The following is a 24,999-nucleotide window of genomic DNA, read 5'->3' as shown; positions in this document are numbered from 1 at the left end:
ACAAAAAAGATCCCTTACTGCTCAAGGCCCTGAGTGCAAAGTATAGGTCAAATTTTGCAGCTCTCCACCAGCAAGTAGTGGCATCTCCATATGGATGAAAAATTCTTGAGAGGGATGTTAAACAACAAACAAACAAAAACAAAAAAAAAACACATGAGGAAAGTGTAGATCAGGTCAAGCATCTGAAGTAAATCTGTTAATGTGCTTTAATCCATGCAAGTTTGTCCAGGTAGAGCTTAGGAATGAACCTTGCTCCTTAAATTTTAACTGGGATGACAATGCTAGGTATATAATAAGAACTCATCTAGACTGTCCAGAAAAGCTAAAAAAATATTTAGCAATTTCTTACTTGCATGATTTAAAAAAATCTGCAATCTAACATTATTTAAAAAAGAATTCAACACATTTTCTAATTTTCAACAAAATCAATGCACTATGAGACGATTTAACATTTCTTAACCACATACACTGTACTTAAAGTGCAATATACGAGGGGTTATCAAAAAGTTCGTGGACTGACGCGATAAAATTAATAATATGTAGTCTTTGCTTACAAAATTTATGCGGAACATAAAACAACAGAAGTTTAAGAAATGTTGAAAATTTTAGCTTGATACGTTGATAATTTGCCAAATTATTCTAAAATTAAAAAGACTTTATGTGATCACCCGGCGCTGTCGCCGTTTAGTGTCATGACGTCCGCTTAACGTCATTGTTTCTTAATGTCCGCTCTCTCTACCTCATACAATTATCTTGATGAGATTACCTGGAGTTAAGTATGGACTTAAACCCGTCTTATTTATATGAATTTATAATGTCATGAGCAGCTGTTTTCAATGCATATAATTTTGTAAATGGATCTTTATATGGGGAAAGATCCTCACCTGATTATGCCAGAATACTTAGCTTGTTGGAGTTCAATTTCTACCACACATGATCAACGTCACTTTTCGATGTGACTGACTTTTGACACCCTGACTACAAATCGACACTAACTGTGCATATTTCATCTCTCTGAATCTTTTTGGGCCTTAAAAACAAGTACTCTGGATGCATTTTATTTTTCTGTAGCCAGTTTAAACATTCCTTAGGTCAATACCAGTTTTTCCAGGAGCGAAACTCTATAGAGTGTTTGAAAAAGAAACCCCTCCCCCTTTTTGACGTTATTTTCAAGCCCATAATTGTTTGGACACTCCATATAAAATTTACGATAAAATTTCATAGAAATTACAGAATGGGGTAAAAATTGCAAATTTTACTGAACAAATGTGTCGTACCACATGCCTGAATTAACGAGATTTTTTGATGACAAATACTCATATCTAAAGAGTTTTTCTCAGTTACACTCAGGTAGAAAAAAACGTCATATTAGAGGTTGCGCCGCCTGGACATACCTTTGCTTACAAAAACACTAACAATTTATTAAAAAATAAAAATTATGATTTATGGTTTATTCTGTAGATAGAAAAGATGATGCTAACTAAATGTGTAAAAATTCATTGATGTACCTAAAGCGGTTTTAATTTTATGACGCTAGTCCACGAACTTTTTGATAACCCCTCGTACATGCATTATACTGTATGTTAAATCTTTACAGTTTTCTTCAAGTACTCTAATAGTATATGAAATATGAAGATTACCAACAGTGATCAAGCTTTAAAGTCCATTGAAACAATACATAATTAGAGCAGAGCAAACACAGACCTCTAAAAACACCAGGTGCAATGGAGGAGAAAGCATTTCCTGCCATGTGCTCCTTGACATGACTGGGCAAATGGAAAAATCCACAAACAATTCAGTGTAAACAATTTTGATGAAAAACATTAGTCAACATTCAACTTAATGATCGATTGAATTTGCTATAACAATTAATTTACACGTAAGTGTACACACATGTATGCATACTAGATGAATTATTTCACAATATCCAAAATTGGACAATAATAGTTTCTAATCTAGCTAGATAACAGGAAATTTTCATTATTACTTACATTACATGAAACTATTGAAGTCTGTGAGCTACAAATTATATCTAAAAATTATACACATTTTAACAAGTGTTTACAGTTTAGTGTATTTATTATACACAAATGATGACTTAGTAATTATGACATACTAGTAAAGTCCACAGATTGACTTCCAGATTTCAGCTCAAAGGCTTGAAGATTTTTAGTGGCTCTTTCATCATTTTTTTTTCACTGAATATTTTCATTTTTATTTTCAAGACGCTGTTTTTGTTGAGGTCTTTTAGCAGTTTGATGCAATCCAAGAACTCCAAGGGCAATTTAAGAACTCCTGAATTTCTTTCTTACCTGGAAAAAATAAAAATTTAAAAGTTTAAAATATATTCAACTTACATGAAGAAAACTAGTAAAACTAGTGATAATGTAATAGACCTTTCAGATGTTCCAAAGCAGCTACATGTATCTAATTAAAAAATATAAAGTTTGAAGTATTTAGAGTCACCTGTACTCTGAACATGGGATATATGTATTTGACAGACAGATGAATGAATAGACTGATCACTATAGAGCACCTTAGTCTTAATTTTCAATAATCTTTATATTAGTGAAAATCAAATAGGAACTAAAGTGTTTCAAGGAATGTATATGTCACCTGCTAGGTATCGTCATTAAAGAGGTAAATAAATCTAAGAGTGGTCAGCTATTAATTTAATATTAGCATGGAGGTTCATGCATTTGCCTGCAAGGAAAAAAAGGATCCAAAAGTAAAAGACTGGGATAGAATCTGGCAATCAAAGAAAATATGGTTCCCCAGTCCTCAAATGAATAATTTAATTGAAATTATGAGGAATAACTATTTATCATTTTATTAATACACATGTAGGTGCTTCCAACAATCCTCGGAGGAAAGGAATTTCAGACTGTCTTTACTTTAATTGTCACTTTGTCAGTCAACACGATTCATTGTGGAATACTGATCCCAATGTATTTTCATAGTATTTAAATATAAGTTTGTGTGGTAACTGAATTTCATACAGTTTCAAAGTATAGTATCATGAGCTCAAAAACATATATAAATGCTAATTATCAAAACCCTGCCTCTCAAAATTTTGGAGATATAAGGTGTGACAGACGGACAGACAGACACCAGGTAAAGTGATCTCTAAGTGTCGTTTTGCTCTGCAGTTGACACAAAAATGAAAGTTAGTCAATTTTTGACCATGTATATCACTTCAGTGATGAAAGGAATGCTGAAGTGGTAAGTCTATCCTAATTATTTGAAAATACGGCAACCCCATTGGTCAGAATATAATACATATGCTGTCCAGCCTTAATTTCATTGGCATAAAGCAGCACAAAACACGATTTGATTGGATGGTGCAACTTGTTTTTCTAGGGGACGCTGTTGCACCCCTGGAAAAGAAAACAGGACTGGGGCTTGCCCCTAGAGGGCACTTACTGACCGGAAGTAAACAAACAACAGAAATAGCAATACACTAGAAATATGTCCATAGGACATGTATGCCTGCCGAGTGTATAGTAATGCAACATGAAATTTTGTGTTAGTGTATGAAGTTTGATGAGAATATCTTGAAAAGTTTCTTTAAAATTGAAATTGAAATCTAAAAAAAATGGATATAGATGATAAATTCTCACCAAATTATGTATAGATGCATAGCCTTAGATATCAATATTTTAAATGGTTTTAAAACCATGCAAAATGCAAATTGAAGGAAAGTGAGGTCAAGGTCACAGGAAAGGTCAAAAGTTTTTGAAATAGTTGAATAGGTCTTACTAATTATATATGTATCAGCATATTAAGTTTGATAAAAAATATCTTGAATGATTTCTTTAAAACTGAGCTAGTCACAAGCGTGGCGCCATGGTTAGAGCGTCTGCTCTAGAGTCGCGAAGTAAGGAGTTGATCCTTATGTCGCAGGTTTGAATCCCACTGTGGGACATGGAGACCAGTCCTTTGGATGAGACCTTATAAACCAAGGTCCAGTGTCACAGTAGGTGCTGGCATGAAAAGACCCCTCACTGCTCAATGGCCATGAGTGCAGAGTATAGGACAGAATTTGCAGCTTTCCACTGGCAAGTGGTGGCGTCTCAATATGAGTGTAAAATTCTCGAGAGGGCCTGCAGATTACCTGTAATGATTGCGCAGCTATGTTTAGGCTTCCCGAAGCTTTAAAATGGGCTCAAAACATAATATGTCATTGCGAGGTTGGTTTTAGTTTTAATTTAAAAGTATTGAACTTAAGTACTTCCAATTTATATAGAGGATTTCCTCGGCTATGTATTAACATATTTGTTATGATATCACATGACTTTGCTGATCACGTGACGGTCATTTATAATTTTTTGAAGTGTTTCATATAAATCGCTTCGGCGCAGTTGATTTACACAATAATTATTAACATTTTGTTATAAAAATAAGCTCATCGTATCCTTGTGTATCCGAAATGTGCTTGGGAAAAGTCATAGTATTACTTAGATACAAAATATTTCCAGAGAAATTCAACTTACCTACAAATTTGAGGGTATTTTCCACACAATATCGTAATCTGTATTAAAACAAAGCCAACACACATTTTTCCCAAGCAAGATTCAGTTAGAGAACAACCTCTTCTTACAGATTTCAACAAAAATTCTCAGATTAATCCTCATTCTTCACCTGCGCCAGACTCTTTTATACACACTAAATAAATTCTACCTCCAACCACGGGTATAAAACAGAGTACATTTCAAAAGTATATTTTTCATAAGCATTTTGAACATGCTGAATTTCAATCAAGGGTAGGTAAGCGGTGTATTTTTAAAATATTCTGACATATACGACTTAAAAAAACCTTTAACGACCCGTGAATTTTGCAATAGCTACCTAGCATTTTACATGCAGTTTCAAATAAAGTGTAAAGTTCATGACACTCTCCCCGTCATAACACCTCAAGATTTCAGTGACTTGACGTCATTTTCCATTATGACGTCATATTTTGGTAGTTCAGAGATGTGAAGGCACAGAGTGCACTGTGATATTCTACGGGAAGCCTAACCTACCTGCGTGACCAAAATCCCTACTAGGCTTTAAACTCTTCATTCTTGACCTGTATTTCGTCAAATAAGATTTTTCCAGTTAATTAAGGTAAAATTACTAATTGTTAAAACTGTAAATGATTTTTTTTTTTTTAACCTGAGCCAGATTTTTACTTTTCTAAAAAGTGTCTGTATTTGACTGTTGGTTCCACCTATCTCAAGGAAATGATCTGTAAAAGCTAGTAAATGTTAGAAATCATAATCTGTTCTCTATCTACTATAATCATGAGAAAAGGTGTTGAAAATTAACAGATGGAGATAAAATCAGCAGTCATATTAAAGGCTTTTTTTCAATAATCAATTTATTAGTGAAAATCATAAAAGTATTAGGCAAAAAGGAAAAATAAATGTTGTCATTAATTAACCTTGCATATCTCTACAATTTTCTGATAAGAAAATTATACCCGATGGATGCAATATAATCACCCTTTGCCTGCCCCTAAATTAAATTATGAAATTTTGATAGATTTTGATCTAGTAAGCAATTATTTAAAACAAGGTTCTTTTAGAGGTGCCTAGGGTCGAAATTCATAGAAAAAAAAAAAACTACAAAAAACGTGAAAACCTATTTCAATCATACTGGTTTATATTTATTACAAATGTCCTCATAGTCAGCATAGCCCAGAACGATAGACCGCAGACTCTCACCATGAACATTTTTAGTGTCCTGGTTCGAAACCATTTGTTGGCACATTTTTATTTTTTCAAACTTTTTACCTGTATAAACACTAAAGAACGAGTGCACTTATGGGCCCCGGTAAAATGTGACAAAATGAAGAATTAAATTAAGCATAATTTTCCATCTCAGATCATTAATTGATATCTAAACCATAAGATTCAACAAATTTTATCACTGAAATTCATGAATATACAAAGAGCAAAGCCATACAATGTGGTAGGGGTCAGCCGACATTCGTGATTTTTTATAGTAAATCGAGGACGGTCATTCATTTCAAAGCTTTTGTTTATTGTCAGCCTAACATTGTACAAACTTGTGCGATTGACAAAAAATGCATTATACATTTATAAAACTTGTGTGAAAGTAGGAAAGAAGAAGGTACGGTTTTAGCTTTATTGTGCCCTAAAAACGTAATGTTTTCAAAAAGTTTTGAAACTGGCTTAAATATTAGTTGAGTATATGACTGTGATAAATCAGGAAAGAATATGGCATGAAGGAGTACCATTCTGGATATACGATATCATGAATTTGATTCATTTCTCTATTTTAAACAGAAAATGCCTCAAAATGACTCATTTCAAGGTTTATTTTCTTTAAGAAAATAGTGTCCACAGCCGTCGCCCACTTTAATTTTTGGATATGTTGTGTAAAATTCTTTAAAAAATCACATATCTCAAAATCTTTGTGGGCGATGGCTGTGGACAATATTTTCTGAAAGAAAATTCCATTGAAAATTGGTGTCTTCTGCAACTTTTTAAGAAAATACGGGAAATTGCACAAGTTTATGACGTCACAATTAGCATTTAGAAGGTCATGAGAGAAAAATGATTTCTATGATCTTTCTGCATGGAATTTCAATGATTCAGAAAGCACGAGTTTTAATTTTTCACATCACTTTCATTTTTAAGAAAAACACAGGGCAAGAATTGTATTGAAACCGTACCTTGTTCTTTGTACATGATTAGGCTTGTACTTAAAATATTAAAAATGTATGAAAAGTTCAATGTTTTTCCTATAACAAGCAAGAGCTATTTACCTGTATGACCTATGTTGAACCCACCCGTGGAATAAATTATTTAAAATACTGGTAGTCACGTGAGTTCTACCCAGGTAAACATTCCTCAAAGATGTTCACTGTAAAACATAACCACGTTTTGTATCATTATATCGAAGTCAAGCCACATAGAGAAGTTTGTATGTATTTAGTTTTAGGAACACAGGATGGTTAGGAGAGTTTAGTGTCCTTAAAATGTCATCATAATTAAAAGTGTCAAACATTTTTAACATTCATGCAAGACAATGGTACTGGTATTGAAAGCCACCTAAATACACTTTTTTTCATTTTAAAATTTAAAGGAACTAATGTTAATAGTTATTGTATTATTTCAAACGCAAGCATGCAAATTTCTTAGTTTGATCACTATGGATACAGGTATCTATACAACTTCATTCGATTTTTTTCTCGGGTAAAATAGCACAAGAAGTATCATTCGGCAAAAGTGGATGCTCTTGTGTATCGAATCAACTGAGAGATATAAACCCCATATGCAGGTAATGAAGGTATATTGCTGAATAAGTAAGGGAAGTTGACGATTGAAAAGTTAAAGTCATTACGTTTATCTTAAAGCTTGGTTGTTAGATTACCATTAATGTAGAACTAAAGCAATACATGAGAAACAAGAAACTACACACATGTGGCCTAAAGTCAGTGACCGGAACATATATCGGTAAGCTTTTTCTAAAGACAGAAACCAATATTGGTCCTATAGGTCATTTCATATTTTTAACTAGAAGTGTTCCTTTGATATACTATATTTTACTTAATTTCTATAGACTTACTATACCCTGAAAAAAAAGGAGGAAAACAGGAACTACCTGTTTAAATGACCCCGACCACCGAGGTTAATCTAAAGTTTGTCCCTGCCTACCTGAAAAACAGACTGCCTCGGGCAGTCAGTAATTTCCAACTCTGGTTATGAGATGCTAAATGTTTAATATTTACAATTAAATGCTTATATTTACATTTTTAAATTCATGATAGATTGAGAAAGTCGATAAAATCATTTCTATATTAAGTCTGTATACTGTATAGGGGGAAAATAACTCGCGGTGTTAATATTCGCTATATTCACGGTGTGAATAAATCCGTGAATTCAAGAAACAGTGAATAAGTTTTCAATAACCTACATGTTATATTTGGAAATTTGAGAATAGACTACGATATCATAGGTAAATATATGTGCAGTGCATGGTCATTTCAGTAATTACGAATCGTACTTGTCATTCAATTATTTTAATTAAAATGCTTGACATTAATTTAGAGCACCCAGCAGATAATAACCTGTATTTGTTTAAAAAAAAACTGTTTTAATAGCCAACGCTACATGTTTCATCAATCAAAACACTAGGGTCATGGGTTTTGAATACCCGTACGTAACTATGTTACGATGTGTATTTGTTACCTGCATTATCATGTTTTTATCGACATTTTGGTTTTAAAAAATCATTCAAATAACTATTGAACTTGCTGATGTATATATAAATCTACCCTGTTGTTCGTGAAGTGAATACATAACGCTGATTAATGCCTTCTAGCTATGCTATGGATTAAACAGATATAGACATTGAAGGGAGGTACATGTAACCTTAGTTATATACCGATTCTGCGAATTCAACAAACCGCGATCGTGTCAGAGGAGAGAAAAACATGAAAATTACAACCCCTGAAATTAATCCCCTATACAGTACTTCAACCGAGAAATTAGTTGAAACTGGTTCCAGAAAAGAAGCTGAAAATGTTCAATAGTTTACAGACAATACTTGACACATGATGACTGAACAAGAACAGATAGCAATAAGTAATTTAAATGACTCAGGTGAATTATAACCTGTTCAATCTTAGATCCATCTTTTTTCTAATACGAGGGTTGATCCAAAAGTTCATGGGATTTAATTATTTCTAAAATTTTATTGTGATTTGATGAAAGCAAACAATAGGCATATTTATAATATAGAGTCATTATGCAACAATACTGGAAAATTTCACCACGTTCCAATTACCAATAAGGTCACATGAGCTTTCTGAACACTGATAGTTGTAAAATCCGGGGGAGACTTCGACGTAACGTCAAGTTAAGTAAGTCATGTCATGTTATAGGAGCATCTCACCCTCATGTTCAATTCAACTAAGTAATTCTACAGAATATTCTGCCTTTTTCTCTTTTTTTCTCTCAAGAAAAGCCTGGGTATCCACCAATCAACTTATCTTTATATTACACTCATATTTCAAAAATACTCCCCATCTTTCCATATGATGTTCCAATTTCAGTAGCAAAGTCAAGCACAGTACGTCAGTGGTCAACATCCATCAACGCTTAATTTGACTACGAGAAAAACAGACCCTCCAAAAGCAGCCACACCTTTAATCAACCTCCATGGAAGTTCTATTGTTCTTAAATTTCTCACGCCACTGGAAAATCAGTTGCTAAATGCATTTTTCTCCAGCCTGTATCAGTAGTATACCCCATTAAGTCAGAGTGTTCCTAAGATTTTAACAAAACTTATAACTTGACTGAAATGTGACGTTCTCTAACAATTAAAAGATGAACAAGAAATCATCAACTAATAATCTAAATATCAAGTTAAATCAGTAAAACTCTCACAGACAGATATATTAGTGGTCAAGCAATCGTAATAATGACAAAATTCTCATTTTATTTGCCACTTAGCGCAGGTTTTTTCTTATATCACGTATTAAGAATTAAAATGATAATGAACGAGTAAATGTCTCCCCTGCATTTTAAAACATCCTTTGCTATGGCAACTGCCATAGAGTTACTATCATTAATATTTAAAATATTTTTTTATTAAAAAAATTCAAGAAGTGTCTATATTTTTATTTGTAATTTTCAACCACTTTCACTAATAAATAAATAAAATAAGAAGAAATTCCATGAACTTTCGGATCAATCCTCGTACATGTCAGTCATTAAATTTATATAATATACAGTATGCATAAGGGAGACCAAATGTATTATTACTGCATTAAGGAGACCAACCACTATCCATATGTAAATCAGTATTCAACCACTTTCACTTAATAAAAAAATAAAATATGAAGAAATTCCATCAGCATTTGGATCAACCCTCGTACATGTCAGTCATTAAATTTATATAATATACAGTACGCATAAGGGAGACCAAATGTATTATTACTGCATTAAGGTGACCAACTACTCTCCACATGTAAATCAGTATTCAACTGCTTTCACTAATAAATAAAAAAAAATATGAAGAAATTAGTGATGAGACATCGGTTAATTTTCATAATTGATCATCGGTTGGAATTGGTTACTGCTTCTGATGCGATTTCACCGATTATAATCGGATTTCTTCATAGTTTTGTATACAAAAAGCAGACTATTACAATAATTTCATTTATTTCTTTAACATGAATATATAAAATACATAATATATTATTTTCTTTGTTGTTTTGCTTCTTTTACACTTTCTAGACCTAAAAATATTTACAGTGGACACCCAACATGGCTGCCTAGCGGCAGAAAACGAACTTCAAAAAGCTGTGGGGGGAATTGATCACTCTATATTTAAGGTAAATGTTGACTAAGTTGCATATTTTATATCTCAAATAAAAGATACAATTAATATTTTTTGAATAAAAAGAATCAGCTGATTGATCAAACCAAAGAGCAAACACAGATTTGGCAGAAAAAAAATTCACCCGGGGGTAAATTGAATGGGTCGGTCGAGTTATTACAGGAAACAAAAATAATTTTTTTTAGGCCCTATATATGCATCTTCGGTTCTTAATCACCTCTGCTTCGTGCTAGTTGGCTAGTATCAGATGCAGATGCCATTTTCTTTCATTAAGAAGAAATAAATTTTAAACCAGAAATGGATAATTCCGGAATGTATTGTATTAGAAGTATGTTTCCGATGATCGATTATGAAAAACTATAATCGATCATCGGAATCAGTAGCATTTTTTTTGTCGACAATCGATGTTTTCTGATTATCGGTACAACACTAGAAGAAATTCCACGAACTTTTGGATCAACCCTCGTACATGTCAGTCATTAAATTTATATAATATACAGTATGCATAAGGGAGACCAAATGTATTATTACTGCATTAAGGAGACCAACTACTATCCACATGTAAATCAGTATTCAACCACTTTCACTAATAAATAAATAAAATATGAAGAAATTCCATGAACTTTTGGATCAACCCTCGTACATGTCAGTCATTAAAGGGGGAGTTTCGATAAGGCCGTTTTTCGGCCCCTCACGAAATTTTATGAAATTTTGATATTTTGTAGAAAAACTTCTAAACTTCCTAAAAATATGAAAATAATTTATGTTACGCATTTTCCGGTCACGTGATAATTGAAAATTTAAGTATACCCCCATTTCGTATATTTTGGGAGTAGACATTTTCATAGGGGGAAAGTGGATTTTTTAACCGTCAAAATCGTAAATGAAATAGGATAAATATGAATAAAGACATAAATTAACCAATTCTCAACAATTTTTTTACGGAAAATGGTGTTTATCTTATGCGAATGTTTTTTTAAGGTGCGATATTTTTCTGGTGTGTCAAATGTTACTTTTCTTTAAAAGAGGATGGATTTAACTTATGAAACGTAAAATATATAGAAAGATTTAACATCATAATTAATCGACAATTTATACATAAACTATATAATCAATATTTAACATTTTCCCATATGAAAAATGCAAATGAAAAGATATGTAGACATGAGATAGGTGAATGCAAAAACGTCATATACAGGTATATGCAATACATTTTCATCAATAAGGTTATACAACTACATGTTTTATAAAAATATACCTTAGTATCATAAAATTGAAATTAAATAACATGTTTTGAAATAAAAAGATTAAAAAATATTTTAAATACATACATGAATAAAAAGTTTACTTAAAAGCATCATATTGCTAGGTAAGCCAGTACATTGTAGGTGCAAGGTAAGAAAAATATTTTATCTGGCGTTCGCCACATAATTATTCGGCGGCCGCTAGAAAAATTGGCGGCGGCCAAATAGTTTTCCTGCGGCCACCACATAAATGACTGGCAGCGACCAGAAACTTATCTGTTGGCCGCAACATAAATAACTAGAATCCGACAAATAAGTTCCTTGCGGTGTAGACATGTAATCTAATAAAACATAAATCTAAAGTTATGAGGTGAAAACCTTATGAAGTGAATTTTTGTATGAAGTGTAGATTTTGTCTTTGCTAATAAGGCATGAAACTCCAAGATTTGACTTCAAAGAGAAGTTGTAGATGTCGTTAAGATGGCTGGGGGGTTGTGGCCATTTTCAGACTATATTGATCTCCTTCAGAAGAAGAGCTCCATATAAAGATATACAAAAATGATCAAATTTTAAAACAAAAATGTATGAAATTTTTCTTTGCCAAATAATAGTTGACAGCTTAAGATATCATATCTAAAAAATTAAGTTATATCTGATGGTTAATTTGTTGACCCCCCAGCCTCCTTAAAGGCAGAGATTTTAAGCACCGCCTTCGAAAATACCTGGTCTGTGTACCTCTGTCAATCAAGTGCATTGAGGTATATCATTGGGTGCTACAATTTGATTGGCAAAAACACTACAATTTTATCTGGCGGCCGCCAGATATTTCAATGGCAGAAACTTATCTGGCGGCTGACAGATAACATATTTTTTTACCTTGCACCTACTGGCTTCTGCAATATATTTGATAATATGAATGATATTGATTACAGTCAAAAGTATTTTATCATGATACGTAATATGATGGAAAAATCTATAATGCATTAAATTTTCCTTCTCATTATGAAACTTATAAGTATTTGCCCACATAGATCTGCATTATGTTTTCAGCGTAACTGAGAGAATCCCAGCCAGGACTTATTTCCTCTCGCTTCTCAAATCTCTAGAGATACTTAAGTTTTTACACCATTTCTAGTCACTTCTCATTTAGAGAGTTCTAGAATTCATTATATATGATTTGCTAGAACAGAGCGCAGTTCGAAATGCATGTGAAAACGCCAAAGATATGTGTTTAATCCGTAATCAAGCAGACATATGCCCCTAGACATCCAGACTTAAAACAAGCCACGTTTCCTATATCAACCACACATAAATACATGGGCGCCTCTCTAGCATGTCGGAGCGTGGATTTCTATTTACAAGAAAGTCAAAAATATAACTATGCATGATGAATAACGTTAAGGAATGGACTTGCTCGAAAACTTATTTTTTGTTCAGTCAGTAGGAAAATGTAAGAAAGATGCAGCATCTGAACCATGTCTGGTAATGTGCAATCCTAGATGCATCATCAATGCAAGTTTGGTCACAATGGGGCTTATAGTTATATAAAAATGAGACCAGCTTCAAAATCTTTAACCTGCTCACTTATTAATGAAATGTAGGTCATATCCAGCATCTGAAGCAATATAGTAGTGTGCATCATAAAGCAAGTCTGGTCAACAAGTGCTTTCAGCTGCTCTGCTCCAAAAACTTAAACCTGCTTTTAAAACATTTACTTGGACATTCTTTGACTAAAAATCCAGCATCTGAAACCTGACTGGTGACAAGGAAACACGCTGGATCATGTGACTCTGATTAATATAGGGCATAGATATACTTGAAAAAAAAAATCTGCTTCAAATACTTTTACCTGAAACACCGATGCCGACGGTATTACGAAAGCTCCCCCAACTTCAAGGAGGTGAGCTAAAAATGTGACGTTAACGTTATACGTTGGCGACAAAAAAAACTGTCGAAATGAAGATAGGATACGATAATGTTTTCTACTGTTAATATAATCGAGAATCTTCTTTGATTTAAAAAAAAATGCTACTTTTGGCCTAGTATTTTAACACAGAGTCAGATCAAGAAACCAGGAGCTTCTAATTTTAGATATGCAAATTTTATGCAATTTTCATTTTTTTGGATATGAAGTGCACACGCGACACTCATCATATTTCAAGAAATTAGTGTGCAGAGTATATCTAATTACTGAAAAAAATTAGGTGAGTGTCCCTCATGCACTTCATATTCTAAACATCGATTTTTAAATGCCACCCTCTTATATTTTCCCATAAGCCTAATGTTAACGGATCTGAGGGTACATCTAAGTATGTATCAGCTACGTTGTGAATTCATCTCATATTAACCTCTGAAATGTAAATAACAAAAGTTAATATATTTTTCTTGAATTCTTAACTAGTTTTGAAAAAATAAATTGAAATTTATTTTTATGAAAAAAAGTGGGCCGCTGAGCGACCTTATCGAAACTCCCCCTTTATATAATATACAGTATGCATAAGGGAGACCAAATGTATTATTACTGCATTAAGGAGACCAACTACTCTCCACATGTAAATCAGTATTCAAAACTTGAGATTTTAATACCCTAATAATTTACATGTTTAGTTACATGAACTAAATCTATTTACCTTTGTCATAACGCAAGAACTGTTTTACATTCAGCCAACTTTAACATTACACATGCATACAGTGTATGCCATGCATTAGGAAGACCAGATGCATTACTTCAACATTAAAGAAACCAACTACAATGGAACAATTAGACAGTATTCCAAAAAGTTCATTCCAATACCATAGTAATTTCCCTTAATTTGTTTGTATTTAGATGACCTAAATCAATTTATCTCAGCCAGAATTGGAACAAAAAAACTAATCATAAAAGTGGCCAAACACATGAACAGACAGATGGACATGATGATTCCTATGCTTATATACTCCCAAAGTTGCCAAAGTAGAGCAGATGCAGTGGTTAGAGCGTCTACTCTAGAGTTGCGGAGAAAGAAGCTGATCCTTACATCGCGAGTTTGAATCCCACTGTGGGACGTGGAGACCCGTTCTTCAGATGAGACAGAGGTATTAACCGAGGTCCCATGTCACAGTAGGTGCTGGCTCGATAAAGATCCCTCAATGCTCAATGGCCGTAAGTGCTGAGTATAGGACAAAAATTTGCAGCTCTCCACTGACAAGTGGTGGCGTCTCCATATGAGTGAAAAATTCTCCAGAGGGACGTTAAACAACAAACACTCTACACCCAAAACTTTGTTTGCAGAAGATTTTGTGATACATGCTTTACAAGTATACATATTGTTCATAAGGGAATAAAAATGCTATAATATATCATTAAGGAAAGCAACTGAAATTAAATGTGCACTTCTAATTGAACTAAACAAAATTACCCTTTGTCAGAATGTAGATTTATAAACAGGAAGGCTGTTTTTCTTCATTTTTCCATGTCAGATTCAGACTGTTCTTGAAAAAATTCTGGCATTCACCCTGTAAAAGTGAAGAGTGCAGATAATAAAGAGCTTCTAAATAAACTGCATAATATTTAAATGATCCACTTAAAAGGGATAACAAATGCATTTAACTCCATCAAGGAGACCAACTGATATCCATATATATATATAAATCAGTACATGTATTTTAATTGTGATATTTTAATATCCTAGTAATTTACATGTTTAGTTTCATAAAATAAATCTAGTTACCTTTGTCCAATGACCAATGAGCACAAGCACTGATTTTTCCTCTTTTTTTTTTAACGGAATCACCAGGGCCAGTCTGCGGTCCATATGATTCTGGCATATGTACACTCTGTAAAATGCATATTTGTACCATGTACAGGCATATGAACAATATTTCTATACTACATACATGCATCATTAAACTTAATAATCTTTTTTTTCCAAAATTCATTATTCATAGTGTTTTGCTGTTAGCAAAATTCAACAAAAACTATACCGTATATATACTTGCCTATAAGGTGGTCCACCTATAAGTCAGTTGTATTTTTTGAGGTTATTTTGGAGGGATTTGCTATTGACCCGCTTATAAATTGGTACAACTTTTTGCCAGAATCAATTGACAATTTCAAATCAATGCTCTGATGTTTTAACCTGGTTTCAAAATACTAATCTTTTTATGACTCACCTATAAGCTGGACATAGAATATATACAGTACCTGCATTATACATGCATTAGGAAGACCAAATGCATTATTGCAATATTAAAGAGACCATTGTGGCAAAAGAAATCAATGTATGAATTGTATTCAAAACTACAGGTGTACTAATTTGTCTGAAGTATATCATGATATAATGTGATACACAAAGACTTTAACAGGATATGTACATATACCCACATGCCTAAATGTAACAACAGGAATTATCGTTCTACAATAATTTATTGAAATTGCCAATATGAATAAACAAAAGCAAACTTTGTTTCGATTGTATGAACTTTAAGTTTTCTTTTTCCACTACAGTCAGATAATCTAACTATCCCCCCTGGTTGGCTACCGGGTCCTTCGTTAGACTGCCTTATCGGACATGATATTTACTGAAGATTTGATTTTTGGTACTGACTTTTATACTCAAAATAATGTCTTTAATTGTTTAATTTCTTGAGGTCAATATCACTTTGATGTGTTCAGTGTTTACTTTGATATGTAATGATGTGTATAAGCGTGTATTTTCGATAATTTAAATTTCTAGTACAGTAATCGTCCCCAAGCTGCTGTTTCATTATCGTGTCATAGTATCTCTGAGAGTGCATTTTATTAACACCTCCAAATCACCTGGCCTGCGTAATTAAATTTAACTACCAAAAACAACAGCTTGGGACTAATAAGGTGTGATTATCAGTAATGGTCCCATGAAGCCTGTGCTAGACCTAACGGAAACGTTCAACAGACCGTAAAATTAGCATAATGGGATTATTGTGTACTAAGGTGTGAATTCAGTGGAGCGAGAATTTGTTGGACTTCGAGATAACGCATGTGTTTATAGCACTTGGGACCGTAAATCTACTTCAAGATAAGCGAGGTATTTGAGATTTCCATGTTCGAGATACTGGGTTTTTTTTAAAATCATAAATATAATAAAAACGGCTGGGACCGTTGATTCACTTCGAGATATCCGTGGTATTCGACATACCGGTGTTCGAGATACCGAAGTTTACCTGTATATCGATACGTATCTAGATTAATGAATATATCGTATCAAAAACAAGAGGCCCATGGGCCACAACGCTCACCTGAGCACATTGGCTAGGAAAAAGCACAAATCACTTCAGTATTGAAAAGTTTAAAGGGGAGGGGGCTTGGATTTTGAACTACCTGAGGATGCTTCCATATCAATATTACAAATGGCTTTACTGTTCTTGAGCAGAAGATTTTTAAAGATTTTTTTCCTATATATTCCCTTGTTAAAAATTTGATCCCCCATTGTGGACCCTCCCTAACCCCCCCCCCCCCCTTCCATCATTTGAACAAACTTGAATCTATACTACCTGAGGATGCTTCCATATCAATATGACTAAACATGGCTTTTCCGTTGATGAAAAGATTTTTTCCTATATATTCCTAGGTAAAAATTTGATCCCACATTGTGGCCCCACCCTACCCCTGGGGTTTATGATTTGAACAAACTTGAATCTACACTACCTGAAGATGCTTCCATATCAGTATGACAAAACATGACTTTGCTGTTCTTGAGAAGAAAATTTTTGAAGTTTTTTCCTATGTATTCCTATGGAAAACTATGATCCCCCATTGTGGTCCCACCCTACCCCCAGGGGTCATGATTTGAACAAACTTGAATCTACACTACCTGAGGAAGCTTCCATATCAATATGACAAAACATGGCTTTGCTGTTCCTGAGAAGAAGATTTTTCAAGTTTTTTTTCCCTATATATTCTTATGTAAAACTATGATCCCCCATTGTGGCCCCACCCTACCCCCCAGGGGTCATGATTTGAAAAAACTTGAATCTACACTACCTGAGGAAGCTTCCATATCAGTATGACAAAACATGACTTTGCTGTTCTTGAGAAGAAGATTTTTGAAGTTTTTGATCCTCAATTGTGGCACCACCCTAACCCTGGGGGTCATGATTTGAACAAAGTTAAATCTACACTATCTGAGAATGCTTCCATATCAATATGACTTAACAAGGCTTTGCTGTTCTTGAGAAGAAGATTTTTCAATTTTTTTTTCTGTATATTCCTATGTAAAACTTTGATCGCCCCTTGTGGCCCCACCCTACCCCGAGGGGTCATGATTTGAACAAACTTGAATCTACACTACCTGAGGATGATTCCATATCAATATGACTAATCGTGGCTTTGTTGTTCTTGAGAAGAAAATTTTTAAAGATTTATTCCTATATATTCCTATGTAAAACTTTGATCCCCCATTGTGGCTCCACCCTACCCCAGGGGGTCATGATTTGAACAAACTTGAATCTACACTATGTAATGAAGGTCTCACCTAAGTTTCAACTTTTACAGCCCAGTGGTTCTTGAGAAGAAGATTTTTAAAAGATACCACTAAATTTTAACTAATTCTTAATTATCTCCCCTTGAAAGAGGGTGTGGCCCTTCATTTGAACAAACTTGAATCCCCTTTACCCAAGGATGCTTTTTGACAAGTTTGGTTGAAATTGGCCCAGTGGTTCTTGAGAAGAAGATGAAAATGTGAAAAGTTTACGACAACGACGACAGACAACAGACAAATTTTGATCAGAAAAGCTCACTTGAGCCTTTGGCTCAGGTGAGCTAAAAATAACTTAATTCCAATACATTTTGGGCAGGCAGTTTTTTTTATGTAATTCTGTGAAAAACTTGGGAATTTCAATCACCAAAGATTATATTTACCGGTAATTGTTTTGAATTAAAACTGATCAAAAATGATATAATCATTAAGGAGGTAGCACATCTTAAATGATTATTACAAAATCATAAAAATACATAGACAACTTTACTTAACATGTTGATTTTACAGTCAAGAAAAGTTTGAATTTGAAGTGTAATTTTTAAAGACGGTGAGACAAAAAATTAAAAATGAGAAAAAAACAATTATTATTTTTATAAAATTCATGCATAATGATTCATAAGACTTTTTTGATAGAATTGTTAAAGAATTCAATATAAGCGCCATTTTCACAGTATTTGTGATTTTTCATACTCACTAATGTTATAATGCACTCTGCATCAAAATATATGATTAAACCCTTAACAATTATGACCAAATTATGACCAAATGGTACCCCTAACAAGTTAAATGATATACAACACTCCCATGTTCTATACAATAAAAATATTGAAGTTTTACTACTGAAAATATGGGGTAAATTATGTGTTATGCTGTTGCAGCTGAAAAAAGGCTTTGTTATCCAGTTTTTGTTTCAGGAGATTTACAATAGAAACTCTTAGTGATAGATGCCAAATCATTGTGAAATTATCCCTCTTTTATATGCAATTTACTTTATGTAAATCAACAAAATATTAGCGAAATTATGTTGAAATATGTGAAAATGCAGATACGTTATGAAATTTTATGTAATTCTACTGTTTGAACTTGCAATTATAAAAAAAATATGTTAATGCATTACTATTACTTTAGGTTCTTTTTAAAAATAGAGTTACATGATAAATGAAACAGTATAGAAAAGTTTGAGTGGATTCTTCGAAACTTTAGAAAATGACACATTTTCTTCCTACTGGCATAAAAATGTCCCAAAAATTCTGTAGTGTCCGCAACATGTGCTTATTTTGGAATGCTTTATGAATTATATTTCTTTTATTTTACATGTAAAAAGCCAGTGCAGCTACTAATCTATCTACCAAAAAATATCAGACTTTAACTCAGTGTTGCTTGGAATTCTTGCAGATATATTGTGTTTTGTAGAGTCCGCAACGCTGTAGAGTCCGCAACAGCTTTTTTTAATTCAAAGTTTTTTTCAAGGAAATGTAACATGATTTCAACTGATCATCACTATAATTATCCAAATATTCAATACAAACATGTAAGATTACAAAACTTAATGGAACTATAACTTCAGACTTTGAACAACACCCATAACGACTTGTTTATACATATTATTCAAAATCTTTCAATTGTCAGTCTTATGTTATATATTGGAAGTCAATTTTCATGTGGTATTTAAAACTGAATAAGAGGAAACTTAAGAATATATCAATATGTTAATTGTTAATTAATAAGTCTAGTTCTAACTAATGCAGTTGTGTTGCGGACACTACTTTAATAACTATATAACACATTCATGTATTATTTTCACTTTTTATTTCATTAAATATTTCTGAAATGTGAAACACTTCTCTGATATTTAGCTCCTTTGATAATAAAGTTTGTTAACTGGATTAAGATAACAAATGGTGATTTTTGTACAAGATAACACTTCAAACTTACTAGTATATATGGGTTTTATTTTCTAGGCCAAAATACCATTTTTGACTAGCCTTTTTTATTTCCCTATAATATAATACCATTTACCGTACATATAGAACTAGTTTGAGATTAAGATGTTTAGTTTACTCCATTCAAACCAAATATGGTGTCATTTAGCAATATTTCAATATATTGTAGTGTCCGCAACAATTTCAATGCTGAAAAAAATTTATAGATACCTCAGAAAATTCTTTAATTCATTGAATTTATCTATAAAACTATTTGTTATAACTTTTTGAATTGTATTAACATAAGTGAAATCATAGACATTTTTTTAAACTGCATAACAATTATACATCAAGAAATATTTAGTAGTCCTTGTTATGTGGTTATTTTCATCTCAATAAACCACATTCTACATCTTTTAATATTGTCCATTTTCAAGAGTTGATCTTGTGGTATGTAATTCAGCCTAGAAATGAACATTTATCAACAATTATTTTATTAAAAATGACAAAAGATTATTCTTATGGTTACTTGTAGTGTCCACAACAAAAATGCCATGCATTTTCAAAGCTAGACAAGATGCAAACAAAGATATCCAGGATGTTATGACAAATGTATTTGAAATTTAGAATCATTCAATTTAATTTTCAGATGATAATTGTATAGGTCTTATGTGTAATTGTAAAGGTAGGTGTCCACAACAAAAATGCCATGCATTTTCAAAGCTAGACAAGATGCAAACAAAGATATCCAGGATGTTATGACAAATGTATTTGAAATTTAGAATCATTCAATTTAATTTTCAGATGATAATTGTATAGGTCTTATGTGTAATTGTAAAGGTAGATAAATGTAAGGATGGGAGATAAATTATGCAAGAAAATTAGCAAGTCATTAATGTGAATAAAATTTTTGTTTTCAAAGAGAACCATAACATTTTTCTTTTATTTCACTGCAATCAGATACATAATCAAAACCTGCAAGAAGTTTGGAATAAATAAATATCTTTAATATTTTATTTTAGATATAACAGGTGTAATGTAGTGTCCGCAACACAAGACCTCACCCAAAATTTGACTTCGCATAACTTTTTTCATAAGAATGCTTATATAAAAAAAATTTGGGACTCGCATGCAGAGGTATTGTACTTTCTAGAAAACATGTCAATAATGTGCTGTATTACTTTTTATTTTTTGGTCCAAGTGCAACACAATTAGCACAAATACTGTGAAAATGGCGATTGCATATCGCATTAAAAAATGTCTTTCTTTTTTTTTTTTTTTTTTGCTCAATACACAGCCCTAGCAAAAATGATATACAACAAGGACTTTGATTGGATTATTAACATTCATTCGATTGATCATAATTATTAACTGTTATTGCACTTTCATTTTCAAAATGTTGTTAGGTACATTGAAAGTTCACTCTTTTGCATTGATATTATAATTTTATAAAAGAGTATTTTAGCAGAAAAAATTATCAATTTACCTTTCTTGGAATAAAGACATGTTGACCCTTGAGCTGAGATTTTCTCTCTTTCCATAGATTTGTTACACTGGGGTCCACATGATACTAGCAGAGACCCTGTAAAAAAGGACTTAACTATGGAAAAGCATGAAGAATATATGCCTATTATACATATCTTAAATTCTAATGAAAACAATGTTTTTTAATTAAGATCCATATATTTCTAATGATTGACATAATACAAATTCAAAATAAAATATGCATGTCTATATTATACACTATACCTTAAGCAGACCAATTGCATTATTACATCCTTCAGGAGACCAACTTAAATCAATGTTTGAGAACTACTTGTGAGAACAATAAATTTGTCTACTTTACAGTACTAAATGTACATGGAATCTATAGGATCATGTTACTTTAATTGACCTGCCTTAGTTCAACACAGTAATTTAACAAAGAAATTGAGCCAAAACAAAATTTTAAGACTTTTTGAACAGTGCATGTTCCTATCATTTCAAAACCATTACCAGTAAAAATGCTAATATAGGAAAATGATGACAATTAATTAATATTGTACTTTCAGGTATATTAGATGAATTAATCTGATTCGTCAAGAAACATTTGTTAAAAAGCACTATTATCCGCTGAATAATGAAGCCACGCCCAGTGTCACAACAGTCAACATTGCTTGACGACGGGTGATATTCCAAAAAAAAGTGACTGCGCAGATTTATGTGCTCAAAGTTCACTATTATTTGTATTTGTATAAAACATTCAGTATAATATAATAAATATTGCATGTAGTTGAGTGTAATATTGAAAATTTTCACCCCTCGAAAACCAAATACGTCAAAAAGGGGATGGGTTTCTCCAACTTCTACATAGTTTCGCCCCTGCAAAAACTGGTATAGACCTTGGATATGTTTAAACGGGCTAAGAGAAATCAAATGCATCAAGAGTACTTAATTGTTTTTACCCAAGTTACATGCCAAAAAAGATTCAGAGAGACGTCACATAAAGTTAACGTTGATTTGAACTGAAGTTAGGGTGTCAAAAGTCATTCACATCCAAAAGTGACATTGATCATGTGTGGTAGATAATAAACTCCTACGGGCTAAATATGCTGCCATAATCAAGTGAGGATCTTTCCCTAATCCTATATATAAATCCATTTAGTACAATATTATATGCACTTAAGCAGCTGTTTATGACATTGTAAAATTATATAAACAAGACCGGTTTATATAATTTATATCAATTTATATAATTAATAATATAATTTATGTAATTTTATCAAGATAAGTGTATGGGGTAGAGGGAGCAGACATTGAGAATCAATGTTGTCGGACCTCATGAAACTAAACTAACAGTCTTCCAAATAACCCGGGAGTCCAATGCCAGGGACCTGTTAAATTTGCAGCCGGGCTTGTAAAAATTGCCAAATTACATGTCCGAAGAGGGCATATGTGAATCTTCTTTCATTGTACGATCTTTACTTGCCATTTACTCTGTCCTACCCCCATTATTCGCTTAAACGTTGCTATATGTAATGTCGATGGATTGCCTGTCTACATTCTCGATACGACCTGTCAAATGATTGTCAATCTAATCATTGAAGTGTTTAGTTAAACCTATTTGTTTTCTCGAAGTTGCTTGCTAAATTACGAGATGTTCATCCATGCCACATACTGTGGCACTACAGTCATGAACCCATTTCTGAAATTCAGTTCAGCTAAACCGGCCAACAAATGACCAGCATGCAACTCAAAAGTTATTTATGAACAAAAACGCTTTAGAAAATGGCAATCACAGGCCATGGTTGGTTTACGACGCTGAAAAAATTAATATAAAACCTTTATACCTAATGGGTTTTTTTTGTTGCACAATACTGGTAAATGTAAGAATTTTGAGTAGGACATGTACAAATTTGAATGGGCTGGGTAAAAATGATAGGTCTACATGCCCGAAGGGCATGTGCTGAAAAAGAATTGTTGTGAAGACTGAACTAAAGCAACAGCGCCGGGTGATCATATAAAGTCCCCTTTATTACATAATAATTTGGCAAATTATCAACACATCAAGCTAAAATTTCCAACATATCTTAACAGTGAGAATTTTAATTTTTTAAGTTGAAACCTCGTGACCTGTGAAAAAAATGAAATTTGTATCCCATCTAAAGTCTTAAAATGTATCAAGGTAATTTTCGATACAAAAATGTGGTTGGGGTTATAAATGAAGGATAAAACCAGAGACCTCGGATTGGAATACTCTGAAGTCTCTGGTTTTATTCTACCCCCAACTGGAAGTTGTATCCAATCTAAAGTCTTAAAATGTATCGAGGTAATTTTCGTGGAATAAATGAGTGCTTTACAATAAAGAGACTCGACCAGAGATGTCTGAAACGATTTATTTGACAAGAAAAAAGTCTCTTGAAGCGAACGATGTCATTTTAAAGTAGGTTAATGATTGATAATGATACATGAACAAAATACGAGCTTGAAGCGGGGGTGCCTGAAATTGAGTTAGATACCTTGTGGTAAAAATAAGTAGGGGTGCACCGTATATGAAACAAGTGCCTGTGATTGATAGTCTGAAATTTCTCTTCACCTAAATATTAAAAGCTTGCAGTGATCGCTATAAATCTATACAACAGTCAAGTTACATATGGTAAACTAACATAAAAACAAGATTACAACAGTCATGATTACAGAAGGTATATTTTGAAGACTCTAGGTCAGTAGGTGAATGTAAACAGGTAAACACACGTGGGACAGTCACCGCAAATATGAACCACAAAACGACTTATAACATTAAAATGTAAATATTCATCTGCACACAGATTTTTGCATAATAATAATAATTTTTAAAAGTGTAAATTAAAATATAAAATAAACAAACCTCAAACCTTGTAACAAGGCTTGTTTCCCTACAATCTTATTCTGGTTCTCTGTGGTTCACTGAAAATGCAGGGAACCAGGCTGCGTTATTAACTCGTACACAGATTTGTTGATACGAATAAACCTATAAACATATATACGAAATAAAATATTATCATAAAAAATGAAGAATTTCAAATTGCTTGAAAAATTATCTTTATGTAGTTTATCATAAATGGTTGTAATTGTTTATTAATTTCTATCTATCCATTAAAATTTTATACGTATATCAGCTTAATATGTATCCGTCTGAAAAATTATTGTTATTACACTCCCTGTCACATCTTCATAGTTAAGCCTGTAAGCATGGTAAGTAGGAATCAATTTCAGTTGAAGGGGACCAAAACCAAACATTTTTCAGTTTCATTTGGTGGGGAGGGGGGGGGATATAAACCTCAAATGATTATTTTATCTCTGTCACTGAACTGCTGAAAATAATGAAGGGAACTAGGCTGCGACAATGATTTGTTGACAGAATTAAAATACGAAATAAATTATCATACATACGAAATAAAATAATTTCATGAAAAATGAAGAATTTTCAATTGCTTAAAAAAAGAAGCTTTTCATGTATGT

At 32.7% G+C, this 24,999-nt stretch overlaps 1 long non-coding RNA gene across 1 annotated transcript; it reads right to left on the bottom strand.

The window, feature by feature from the left end:
• Nucleotides 1–590: 590 nt before the first annotated feature.
• LOC133198002 (uncharacterized) lies at nucleotides 591–24,571 on the bottom strand. The gene is made up of 5 exons (XR_009722479.1): nucleotides 24,386–24,571; nucleotides 21,506–21,601; nucleotides 15,311–15,416; nucleotides 14,999–15,095; nucleotides 591–2,312 (listed from the first exon to the last, which is right to left on the bottom strand). It is a non-coding gene; the product is annotated as an uncharacterized LOC133198002 (long non-coding RNA).
• Between the last annotated feature and the right edge of the window lie 428 nt (nucleotides 24,572–24,999).

This window comes from Saccostrea echinata, unplaced genomic scaffold, assembly GCF_033153115.1.
Source record: "Saccostrea echinata isolate AGI-Se365-2 ecotype Australia unplaced genomic scaffold, CSIRO_AGI_Sech_v1 ptg000032l, whole genome shotgun sequence".
Classification (NCBI taxonomy): Eukaryota; Metazoa; Mollusca; class Bivalvia; order Ostreida; family Ostreidae; genus Saccostrea; species Saccostrea echinata.
Note: the sequence above shows the minus strand (reverse complement) of the source record. Positions and strands in the feature narration are given on the sequence as shown.